Source organism: Mercenaria mercenaria, chromosome 2 (genome assembly GCF_021730395.1).
Source record: "Mercenaria mercenaria strain notata chromosome 2, MADL_Memer_1, whole genome shotgun sequence".
In the NCBI taxonomy this organism is placed as follows: domain Eukaryota; kingdom Metazoa; phylum Mollusca; class Bivalvia; order Venerida; family Veneridae; genus Mercenaria; species Mercenaria mercenaria.
The window spans coordinates 61,162,206-61,173,709 of NC_069362.1; the positions used below are offsets into that span (position 1 = coordinate 61,162,206).

At 34.8% G+C, this 11,504-nt stretch overlaps 1 long non-coding RNA gene across 1 annotated transcript in view; it reads left to right on the forward strand.

Annotated features, from left to right (window-relative positions):
* Window positions 1–11,005, forward strand: part of LOC123562775 (uncharacterized) — a 66,473-nt gene extending 55,468 nt beyond the window's left edge. Inside the window, exons 4-6 of the long non-coding RNA XR_008369849.1 lie at window positions 2,647–2,738; window positions 8,274–8,366; window positions 10,384–11,005. This is a non-coding gene — a long non-coding RNA (uncharacterized LOC123562775). The remainder of the gene's footprint in view (window positions 1–2,646; window positions 2,739–8,273; window positions 8,367–10,383) is intronic.
* Window positions 11,006–11,504: the final 499 nt, after the last annotated feature.

Here is an 11,504-nt window from a genome sequence, read left to right on the forward strand (position 1 = left end):
GTTATCCATTGCGTGGCGGCCCAGGTTCAATTCCAGACTAGGGCATCTTTTTCTTGATTTGGCATTTATAAGATACTTTAATGACCAAATTTAATAGAAACATATATATATTAGCCAAAATCTGGTGCCTTTACTGAAAACCCACCAAAGAATAACTGTATTCTGTTGTATGGAGAATTTGAATAAAGCATATGTATCGCTAACTTTGCATTTACAGTTATAAACTCATTGTGACTTTTAATTCAGAGGCCATGACTTTTCTTGTAAAATCTCCGCACTAAGGATGAATCTTAAATCGTCCATCAACCATTTTCGAAGTAAAGCTGCAATATTAACATGATTTTTATCAAAATGTAGGTCATTAGGTCTTTGTATGTCTTTAAAAATTAATCCCGTAAAAGCAGACATTCATGAAATAATAAAAGATCAATGAAGATCAAACATTTCTGAGTGAAATATCCGCTTTAAATATTGTGGACGAACTTTTCATCAAATGGTGTTGATTATTATTTCAAAGTCAGGATAAAGTCGCTACCATCTAAATAGCAATGAACTGCCTTCAGTTCATCTTTCAGTGCGTGTATACTGGCATTAGGCACAATAGATCTACTGACCTCCAGATTTTGGGTTAAAAGATCTTTCGTTAAATTTAAAGTTTGGTCATATTATTAGCATTCGAATATGAGTTTGTGTTTGTAAACCATCTAAAATGCCAAATAAAGAAGAAAAATGGGGGGAAAAAGATGACCGCTTCGGGAATCGAACCCAGACCGCCACGGCAATAAAATAGTACTTGATATCATACCGATTGCGCCATGAAAGAGTCTATATACATACTTATTTGAATTTAGATATTTATAATTAGGACAATTGACCATGAGTAAAGCGTACTAAACGAAATAATTTTTGTAAAGTTAGTAAAAACAAATCATTCGCATGTCAATAATCTGTCAATCAGTAATCAAGTTTCAAATCTTTCTTTAAAAATAGATCTAGACTCTAGATCTATTCTGAAATTTGTAAACAAAACGAACCAATAAAACCATTCTAATGTTTAATTATATATTTAGATCTAGATTGGTAGAAGTAGATCTATACACTAAAAACACATCATTTTTTATGACATTCGGTACTTATATCAAGATGTTTTTACCAGTAGAACTAAGAGTCAGAATAGGGTTCATGATTGATTTAGGCTGTTTGTAGAAATTCTAGAATACGTGACATTACCTGCTTGGGAATGTTTATTTGTGTGCAGATTCCAATTTTGTTGTGAACATAATTATGAGTTTTCACTCCATCGTTCTTTTCAACGTGCGGATCAAAAAAGTCTTAGTATGGAGGATCATTAGCGTTCACCATTTTGAATTTCGCGGCATGTAAACATTCCATTCGGATACTCAGTACGGACTGCGAATCTATTTTTTGAATAGAGCGCGAAGACAATGCTAAGCAGTAGTGTACATGACTGAATTACGAGCATGGGGTGTTTCAATTTGTATACAACTTTAACTGAAGTTTCTAAATAAAAAAAAACAATAACACTAATGTAGACCTAGTGAGTGCCTAACCCCACTTAGCCTTTAATTTTTATTGTCTTTTTCGAAAAATTAGCTTTTTTTGTTTTTTGGTTTTAATTTTAAAGTTTACTCAGGTGAGTAATTGAGTATGCCACGCTACGCGCCTGCTTTTCAGTCAATAACTTGAGAACCACTTGACCCAGAATATTGAAACTATATAGGATGATTGGACATGCAGAGTAGATGACCCCTACTGATTTTGGGATCACCCGATCAAAGGTCAAAGTCACACGGGCTTGAACATGGAAAACAGTTTCCAATTCATAACTTGGCAACCACTTAGCCTAGAGTGTTGAAACATTGTGGAATGATTGGACATGCCAAATAGATGATTCGATCTATTGCAGCCAGCCATCAGTGTCACTTAGACTTTTGCTCTTGTCCCCCATTGACTTCCTGCCTATATGACTATGCATTGGGGGAGACATGCGCTTTTATACAAAAGCATCTTCTAGTTGAAGTATATAAATGATTAAATGATGTGAAATAATCAAACTATATGTTACCCCACCCACTTTATTTGAACAGATTATTTTCTTATTGAATGTATTTGTTTCATGTATTAAAGCTATACTGTTGAAATATACAAATATCATCATATTCCAACAGTGTTGTGGCTTTATTTGTGCTTTAATTAAACTATTTCAAAGTGATGTATACATGTCAGAATCGATACTTATATAGCCTGTAATTGAACAAAGCTCATTCTCTGCTACACATGAACATTATTCTATACAACTTTGCTAGCCAAGCATTCGTATCACTTTGAACTTCACAAATATTTTAAACATCCGCACTTTATTAAATATAATCACTAGCTTTCGTGCAAACAAGCCCCTGCCCAGGCACTTAGGAATTATGACCCTTGAAACTTGGTTTTGATAATCAAAGCACTGAAAGTCTGATATGGCAGTTGGGGTCATGGTGCTTGGTTGACTAACATACTACTATTCAGAAGATTAGGCAGTTTTGGGAGACATGCGCCTTTCTCAAAAGCAGCTGTAGTTTTCTATTGTCTTAGAATGCTCGACCTTTGCTGAACATTTTACTATTTTTGTTCTTGCAGGAGGAGACAGAATGGCAACATTTCTGCGACAATGTCTGGAACTGATTGCCAGAGTGGCTGAGATACTTACTGCAGAAACCTTTCAGATATTGGTAAACATTCACTGCATTTACAATAACAGATGTGGAAATTACTAACATAATTGTTTCAATATCTTTAACCATGCAACTGACGATTTCGATATTGGGTCATCTGGGGTCAAAAACCAGGTCACCAGGTCAAATCAAAGGAAAAGCTTGTTAACACTCTAGAGGTCACAATTTGGGCCCAATCTTAATGAAAGTTGGTCAGAATGTTACCCTCAATGAAGTCTTGACAAGTTCGATATTAGGTCATCCAGGGTCAAAAACTAGGTCACCAGGTCAGATCAAAGGAAAAGCTTGTTAACACTGTAGAGGCCAGATTTATGAAACTTGGTCAGAATGTTAATATTGATAATCACAAGGTCCAGTTTGAATCTGGGTCATGTAGGATCAGAAACTAGGTCACCAGGTCAAATTGAAGGAAAATCTAGTTTACACAGTAGAGGCCACATTTATGACCATATCTTAATGAAACTTGGTCAGAATGTTAATCTTGATGATCTGTAAGTCAAGTTCAATTTTGGATCAGGTTGGGTCAAAAACCAGGTCAGATCAAAGGAAAAGCATGTTAACACTCTAGAGGCCACATTTATGACTGTATCTTCACGAAACTTAGTCAGAATGTCAGAATCAGACAATCTTGGTGATCTTTAGGTCAAGATCGAATCTGGGTCATGTCTGTCAAAAACTACGTCACTGGGTCAAATCGAAGGAAAAGCTATTTAACACTTTAGAGGCCACATTTATGACCATATCTTAATGAAACTTGGTCAGAATGTTAATCTTGATGATCTTTAGGTCAGTAGGTCAGGAGAGCGATACAGGGCCTTCATGGCCCTCTTGTTTATACATATTTCCATTTTAAACTTGATTCTCAGTACACAAAGTTTAAAGAAATTCTGCCCATAGGAAAATTTATATTTAGAAACAAAAACTCATTCTAATGTTCATAATATCACCAAACTTCAATTTGAAAGAAAGATTATTTTTGGCCAGATCTGGAGGTCAGTGCCTTTAACAACAAACTTAGAAGTTTTATAAGAGTTTAGAGTTTATATGAATACTAATGCAGATAATCTGACAGTGCATATTTTGTCACAGAACTTTTCTTTTAGTGTTGAATGTGGCATAGTGCTGACTTGTAATAATCCATTAGTTGCCTGAGTTTCCAACTTCTTTCTAAAGAAATTTATTGTCTTGATTATAACATATGCTATGTCTGTCATAACTGTGCTCATTAATTGTTAATTATGCTAAACTGTCATACTATGTTGTTTTGTTTCTTGTTGAAGTCGGATAATACCTAAACATAGGTATTTTGGCTTGACTATTTATGCCTGACTATAAAAGAAGAGTTTGGGTCTTGTCTCAAAGAACTCAACCTCCATGCAGGATTATTGTTAATTGATCATCCCAGCCTCCAAGCAAATCATGTGACAGTGATAAAACCATGTGATCTTATAGTACTACATGCTTGGCAACGCTTGGTAAATCAAATGCATGCCATAATTGACAAAAGCACGGTGGGGAAACCAAGAATGCAACGTCATCAAAACCCGGCGCAAATGAGCTGACCACACACAAATTTACGTCGATTCAGGTCAGAAAAGTCTTGTAACATTTTTATTACCGCAGTTTTCGACTCGAGATAAAGAGCATCGTACCCGGCCTGGAGTATACTATTCTGCGGTAGTGTTCCATGTTGTACGTTTAGCTTGGTTATTGCTCGAAAACGCGAACAGTTGGCAAAGAGGGTATGAGCTGTACCACACTTTTGTCTAAGAAAGTGAGTTTTGATCGTATTTTCGTAAATTGAGGACAGATTTGACGCTCATTTAATATCAGTGACGAGCATAATAGTCAATCATTGTTTTATTCTGCTATTTTCAGTGATACCTGACGATATTTTATTCAACACAAACAACATTATTAAAATGAGAACATCCACACTGACGACTTTGTTGGAGAACATCCACACTCTTAATTACAATTATTGCATCTATGCTTCCTAAAAGCTATGTCTTAGGCAGTCAAGCTATGTTGTTCAACAACAAATGTCGTTGGGAAATTAATTTTGGTAAATCAACATTTACTTCCAGTCGTTTATTAACCCGGTAAGTCACATACTGTATGCAGAGCTTAAATTTGTTCACAAAATAATTTTAAATACTAAACAGGTAGCCAATAATTAGAAAAATAAATCTTCTCATTTCATTTAAATAATTTTGGCACCAATTACATATGCGAGATAACAAAGTATATGTAAATTTCTTTTGCCAAACCACAAACCTATACTTAAACACCCTTACAATTTTCCTGGCTGAACTACTATTAATGAACAATACGGCTCAAGCTCTATAGTTTGAAATTATTAAGATCTGCTAATATCAAAAGGTGTCCGCAACTAGTAAATTTATTAATACAGTTGTAACAGTATTTAGTGTTTGAAATTATTTTTTGTCCAATGGCATTGCTGTACGTTTCAAATTATGGGAAATTTATTTTAATAAATCAGCATTTGATTGAAGTGCGATATTAGGGGCTAAGCTTCAGCCAGAAAACCTGCTCTGCGGGATCACTTAAGACAGTCACAGCGGAGAGAGAAAACCAAGGATGTGAGGAGTGTGGAAAGGTGTATAAATACTGACGAAAGTTCAAGGCGTCACATGAAAATCTTTCCTGTATGTTGCCTAAGGTAGTTCTACAAGTTCTGATCCATTTGTTTTTCTTCACTGATTTAAAATTCGATTAAACTCCGATTTTTTCCAAATTATAGAATAAAAAAGTAAATTGATAATGTCATGTGATTTTTTCTGCTTAACAAAATGTTTTGACCTTAAGTAACTTTTTGTAATATGTGCCTATAGGAAATCATCTTTTCAAAAGTAAATAGTCCCCAATGAAGCTTTTAATGAATCTTCTCAGTCGAAAATATAAGCTATGGTCTTACGTGTGCCTTTATTTTAGTTTATACAGAATACATTTTAGGTCGATTGTGAAGGAAGTTCTACAACTTATATTATTCACTCTCGACCCCTCATTCCTGATAGGATCAGTCTCCACGAGGGTATGAGAGAAGAGGCCAGTTTCCCTTTTAATGCTGAGCGCTAAGCAAGGAAGCTACTGATACCATTTTTCACGTCTTTGGTATGACGCGGCCGGGGATCGAACCCACGACCTCGCACGCTCGAAGCGGACACTCTACCACTAGGCTATAGACGTTGCCTTTATTTTAAGAGATCAGCGCATTTCAAGCTGATTTAAAGACAGTATTTAGAACTATTTAATGTTCGAACAATTTTAATATCACGTTTTATCTTTAGAAATATAATATTGTTGTCATGGGATTGCCATTCAATAAATGAATTTCGGTTCCGTATGCAGAACCCAGGCTTTAGTCTACGCAATGATAATACATTGTATGACTTTCTGCCGGTTTATCAAATGTGCATAATCACCTTAAGTGATAATGCTCTTTTTATGTATAAGGTTGGATTGTATTTGATATTTGAAAGAGACTTCCATTTGCTGAAATAAGATTTAAAATATCTTAGTTATAATATTTAGTTAAAGTACTAACTATCCGTGTTTTATGCACTTTGGGGTGGATATAGTTATAAACAAAATAACAATACAATACAATAACTATTCCAATCTTCTATTTGCTTTGAAACTTTGTTTGCAGGACTTTTATGCAAATTTGTCTTCTTATCTTAAAATATTTTTTTTCCTAAGATGCAACCAATCTGAACACCGTGTCCTTATGCCACACTATACACAGAGATTAATGTTAGCCTAACATGTGCTCAGCCATTGCCATATGATTAGGCAGATCTATTTTAACTGGTCTAGACTATAGGTAAATGGTTAGAACTGCTGATTGTATGTATAGACGACACTGGTGTTGAACAACATAGCTTGACTGCCTAAGACATAGCTTTTAGGAAGCATAACTGCAATAATGGTAATTAAGAGTGTGGATGTTCTCCAACAAAGTCGTCAGTGTGGATGTTCTCATTTTAATAATGTTGTTTGTTTTGAATAAAATATCGTCAGATATCCTTGTAAATAGCAAAATAAAACAGTGGTTGACTATTATGCTCGTCACTGATATTAAATGAGCGTCAAATCTGTCCTCAATTTACGAAAGTACGATCAAAACTCACTTTCTTAGACAAAAGTGTGGTACAGCTCATACCCTCTTTGCCAACTGTTCGCGTTTCCGAGCAAAAACCAAGCTATACGTACAACATGGAACACTACCGCAGAATAGTATACTCCAGGCTGGGTACGGTGCTCTTTATCTCGAGTCGAAAGCTGCAGTAATAAAAAAGTTACAAGACTTTTCTTACCTGAATCGACGTAAATTTGTGTGTGGCCAGCTCATTTGCGCTGCTTTTTGATGACGTTGCATTCTTGGTTTCCCCACCGTGAAAAGAAGTACTTTTAGTATTACTGCATTCTTTTAGTTTTTTGCCTGTTTTACAAGCAAAATATATGATATTGATATCTTGAGATACAATTTCAAACTTAGTATTACAAAGTTAAAGAAATAAAAAAACATAACTCAGCTGAAATTCAGCCCAATTTATAGTGACAGCAGTGTCTGCTGTACCAATAAGGGGAAGTAACACTGTGTTGGAGTATACCAAGAATTGTCTGAACTGTGTAAAGTTAATGTATTTTAACTGTGTGATAAAGACTGTGGTACTCATGCATATTGCTGTCAGTCTGTATTTTACTCACAGTCACTTAACCATCTGTTTTATACCTAACTTAGTATCATTTTATTGATTGACATTTATGGCAAATACATGTAATAGAAGGTGCATGATATCTGCATGAAAATAAGCTACTGTGAACTTCTGAAATTATATAATGTGCAGATTTAACAGTATTGTTACAACTGTATATTAATGGAGGAGTAACATAAAAGGAACTAGTTTACGTAATTTTTTCACAAGAAAATCTATGAAATATGGGTACTGTGAAAATTACAAGTGATGTAAACTTACTGACATCAATCTTTATATATATATAACTGTTAATACATTGTATTGTGCAGATAGGAGTGAACTGTTGCAACACCTCTGAAATTTTTTGGAAAGCCAATATTCTTCCTGCTCTTTTACCAAAACCTAACTCACTTTACCATTGTTCAGTGTCATATATATTCATTTTGTGCCAGAAAATTTACCCAAACTGTGGATGAGTAGTTTTAAATCCACTCACCTACGGTTTGGGTGAAAATTTTCAGCATGTTCATTTCCACCAAGTTTGACATAGATTGTACATATGACACTGAAAAATGATAAATTAGGTGAAAATAAGAAGTTAAAATGTAGTGTTGTAATGGTTTACTACCTTCTGCACAATATTTTGGTTGTTTATAAGATTATCTTGCAATAATATTATGTCAGTAAGTTTATACCACTAGTCACTTTCAGGGTACTGACTTTTTATCGATTTTGAGAAAAAATATTTTTCACCTAAAAATAGTTCCTTTAAACTGTTTTACTGGATATTGGCTTGCTATTGTTTCAGACTGATATATATGGTTGTATATGGTAGTGGAGTGAAGCTGTTTGAACTGACTTCTACAGAGCAGACTGTTCTACAAACTGATCTGATTGAAGTGTAAGATATTTTGTACATCATATATTCCCTTATTAATGCCCATCCTGTGTGTTATGTTTTGCAAGAGGAAGCATTTATTATGATCCTAAAAAAATCAAAATTATAAATTCTACTTTAAACAGGAATGAACATTAGCAGTTATAGCACAACCAATGTGCTGGTATTCACCTTAACCTAAATACACTTCTTTTTTAGCTAACCAGAGATGAGCAGTTGTGATCACTCGGTGTCTGTTCGTCCACACTTTTCTCCAATCAACATCTCTGCTGAAACGATGTGTTGGAAGTTGACGAAACTTGGCCTGTATGTTCTTCTTCCAAGATTGTTCAAATTGTTTTGCTTGGGCGCACATAGGGGTAGCCAGAGCTGAAAATAGAAAAATCTTTGAACTACATCAGTCCTCCTTAACCACTTGTGAAATAATTTCACACAAATGATCCTTCTGTGACTCTCCACCAAGGTTATAATATTCAAATTGTATTAATTTGTCAAAAAAGCAACATTCCCACCAAAGGGCATGGTCACTTTCCCCTTTATGTATATTGTGAAAACTTTGAAAATCTTCTTGTGTGAATCTGAAGGCCAAATTTTAATATAATTTCACCAAACTTGAACAAAATGTGTTTGACCACAAGTCCTCGGCAAAGTTTGATAACTAGCCAAATCGGCCCAACACTTAAGAGTTATGGCCTTTGAATTACCGAAAATCGGCCTTTTTAGCTCGACTATTCATAGAATAGTAGAGCTATTGGACTCGCCCATGCGTCGGCGTCCGCGTCCGCGTCCCGATTTGGTTAAGTTGTTGTATGTAAGCTGGTATCTCAGCAACCACTTGTGGGAATGGATTGAAACTTCACACACTTATTCACTGTGATAAACTGACTTACATTGCACAGGTTCCATAACTCTGTTTTGCTTTTTTACAAAATTATGCCCCTTTTTTGACTTGGAAATTTTGGGTTAAGGTTTTGTATGTACGCTGATATCTCAGTAACCACTTGTGGGAATGGATTGAAACTTCACACACTTATTTACTGTGATAAACTGACTTACATTGCACAGGTTCCATAACTCTGTTTTGCTTTTTTACAAAATTATGCCCCTTTTTCGACTTAGAATTTTTTGGTTAAGGTTTTGTATGTAAGCTGGTGTCTCAGTACTCACTAATGGGAATGGATTGAAACTTCACACACTTGTTCACTGTCATGATCTGACATGCACAAAGCAGGTCCCATAACTTTATTTTGCTTTTTTACAAAATTATGCCCCTTTTTCAACATAGAAATTTTTGGTTAAGTTTTTGTATGTAAGCTGGTATCTCAGTATCCACTAATGGGAAAGGATTGAAACTTCACACACTAGTTCACTGTCATGATATGACATGCAGTGCAAAGGGTCAATAACTCAACTTTGCATTTTACAAAATTATGCCCCTTTTTCAACTTAGGAGTTTTTGGGTTAAATTCTTATATGTAAGCTGGTATCTCAGTACCCACTAATGGGAATGGATTGAAACTTCATACACTTGTCCACTGTCATGAGCTGATAAGCACTATGCAGGTTCCATAACCCTATTTTACTTTTTTACTAAATTATGCCCCTTTTTTGACTTTCTTATTCATTCAAGCGACAAGGCTGTTAAATAGTCGAGCGTTGCTGTCCTCCGACAGCTCTTGTTACTCTTGTCCGCACTCTTAAGTCAATCATTTCTCATCAGATTTTCACCAAACTTGAACAAAATAACATGTTTGACCATAAGTCCTCAGCCATGTTTGATAACTAGCCAAATTGGCTTGGCACTTCGGAATTCTGGTGTAACGGGCTGTTACACCGGAAACAAAAATTTTTTAGGCCCGAGTACAAATATCAGGGAGCATCCATCGGTTTTACCAATATTCTTGTTATTTTAGTTTGCCACCTTTCTAATATGAAAATGATATAATTATGTCTTTTTGTTGTTCAACTTTTTGTTAGGGTCTCTGTTATCAATTGTCAATGTTTGATTTGTGTTTTACAGGCTTACTTTGTGAGAGCATGCAGGCAGCTAAAGACAGAAGGTCAACAAAATCAGGGTTTTTTTTAAAGCAAGAAGGAAACAGCAGAAAATGTGAAAATAGAAAGAAGATCAAGGGAACAAAGGAACCTGAATAGAATAAACTTTTAAAGATTTTATGCTAAAACTAAATTTATAAGAACAGTAGTGATGGATTAATCTCCCATATATTTTAGCCTGCTGGTGGCAAATTATTTTGCCTTTGCTACCAAGATCAGCTTGCACGTTCTTCCCATACCATGAAGCTTCAATATTTTTTCTACTATTATAGATTATGGGTGTATTAGAATCGAAATAACTTATAGCAAAAGCATGTTTTAACACTATTTATACACTCTGGTGATAATACCTCATACAAATTATGCTCGACGTATAACCACCCATCGTGTATATATAGTGTTAAAACACTATTTTGCTACAAATATTTCTTAGATAATGTTTCCCATGAAGAGAATATATTTTCTATCTTGTTTTGTTGAAAAATGAGACATTGTAAAATACAGATTAAAGCAAGTCGCTGTTTTGTTACATGCTTATTTCAAGCCTGAAAGTTCTGTCCGAAAGCATGCAATACTGTTACTTAAAGTTTTATATATATAGATAGATAAAACTTAAAATCAAAGAAGTGGACAGATTATTTAGTGAATAAAGTTTTTATGTAAGGCATTCCTAGATTTTGTATAAAGTTTTTATGTAAGGCATTCCTAGATTTTGTATAAAAACAGAATTAGTATTAAGTATTTTAGACTACCAAGCATGGTACCAAAAAGTGCGTAAGTTCAAAATTACAGTCACGAATGATAAAAAAAATCAAGCCTGTGCAAGGCCAATATACTAAGTCTATGCTCTGAATCTGCAAGGATGCAGATAGATTTGCATCTGTTCCTCCATTAGCCTGGGAATCCAGTCTGACAATTTCTAACTTTTTTTCTTCCTGCAAATTGACAACCTGGGGAAACCTGTTTTCTGACCGCAGCGCCACCTATATTACACCGGAAATATATGGGTGTTTAATAAAGAACGATAACTTCTGAAAGCAATAATCCATGGCTAAAAATAGAAATGGAATTCTCATGGAAAAAAAT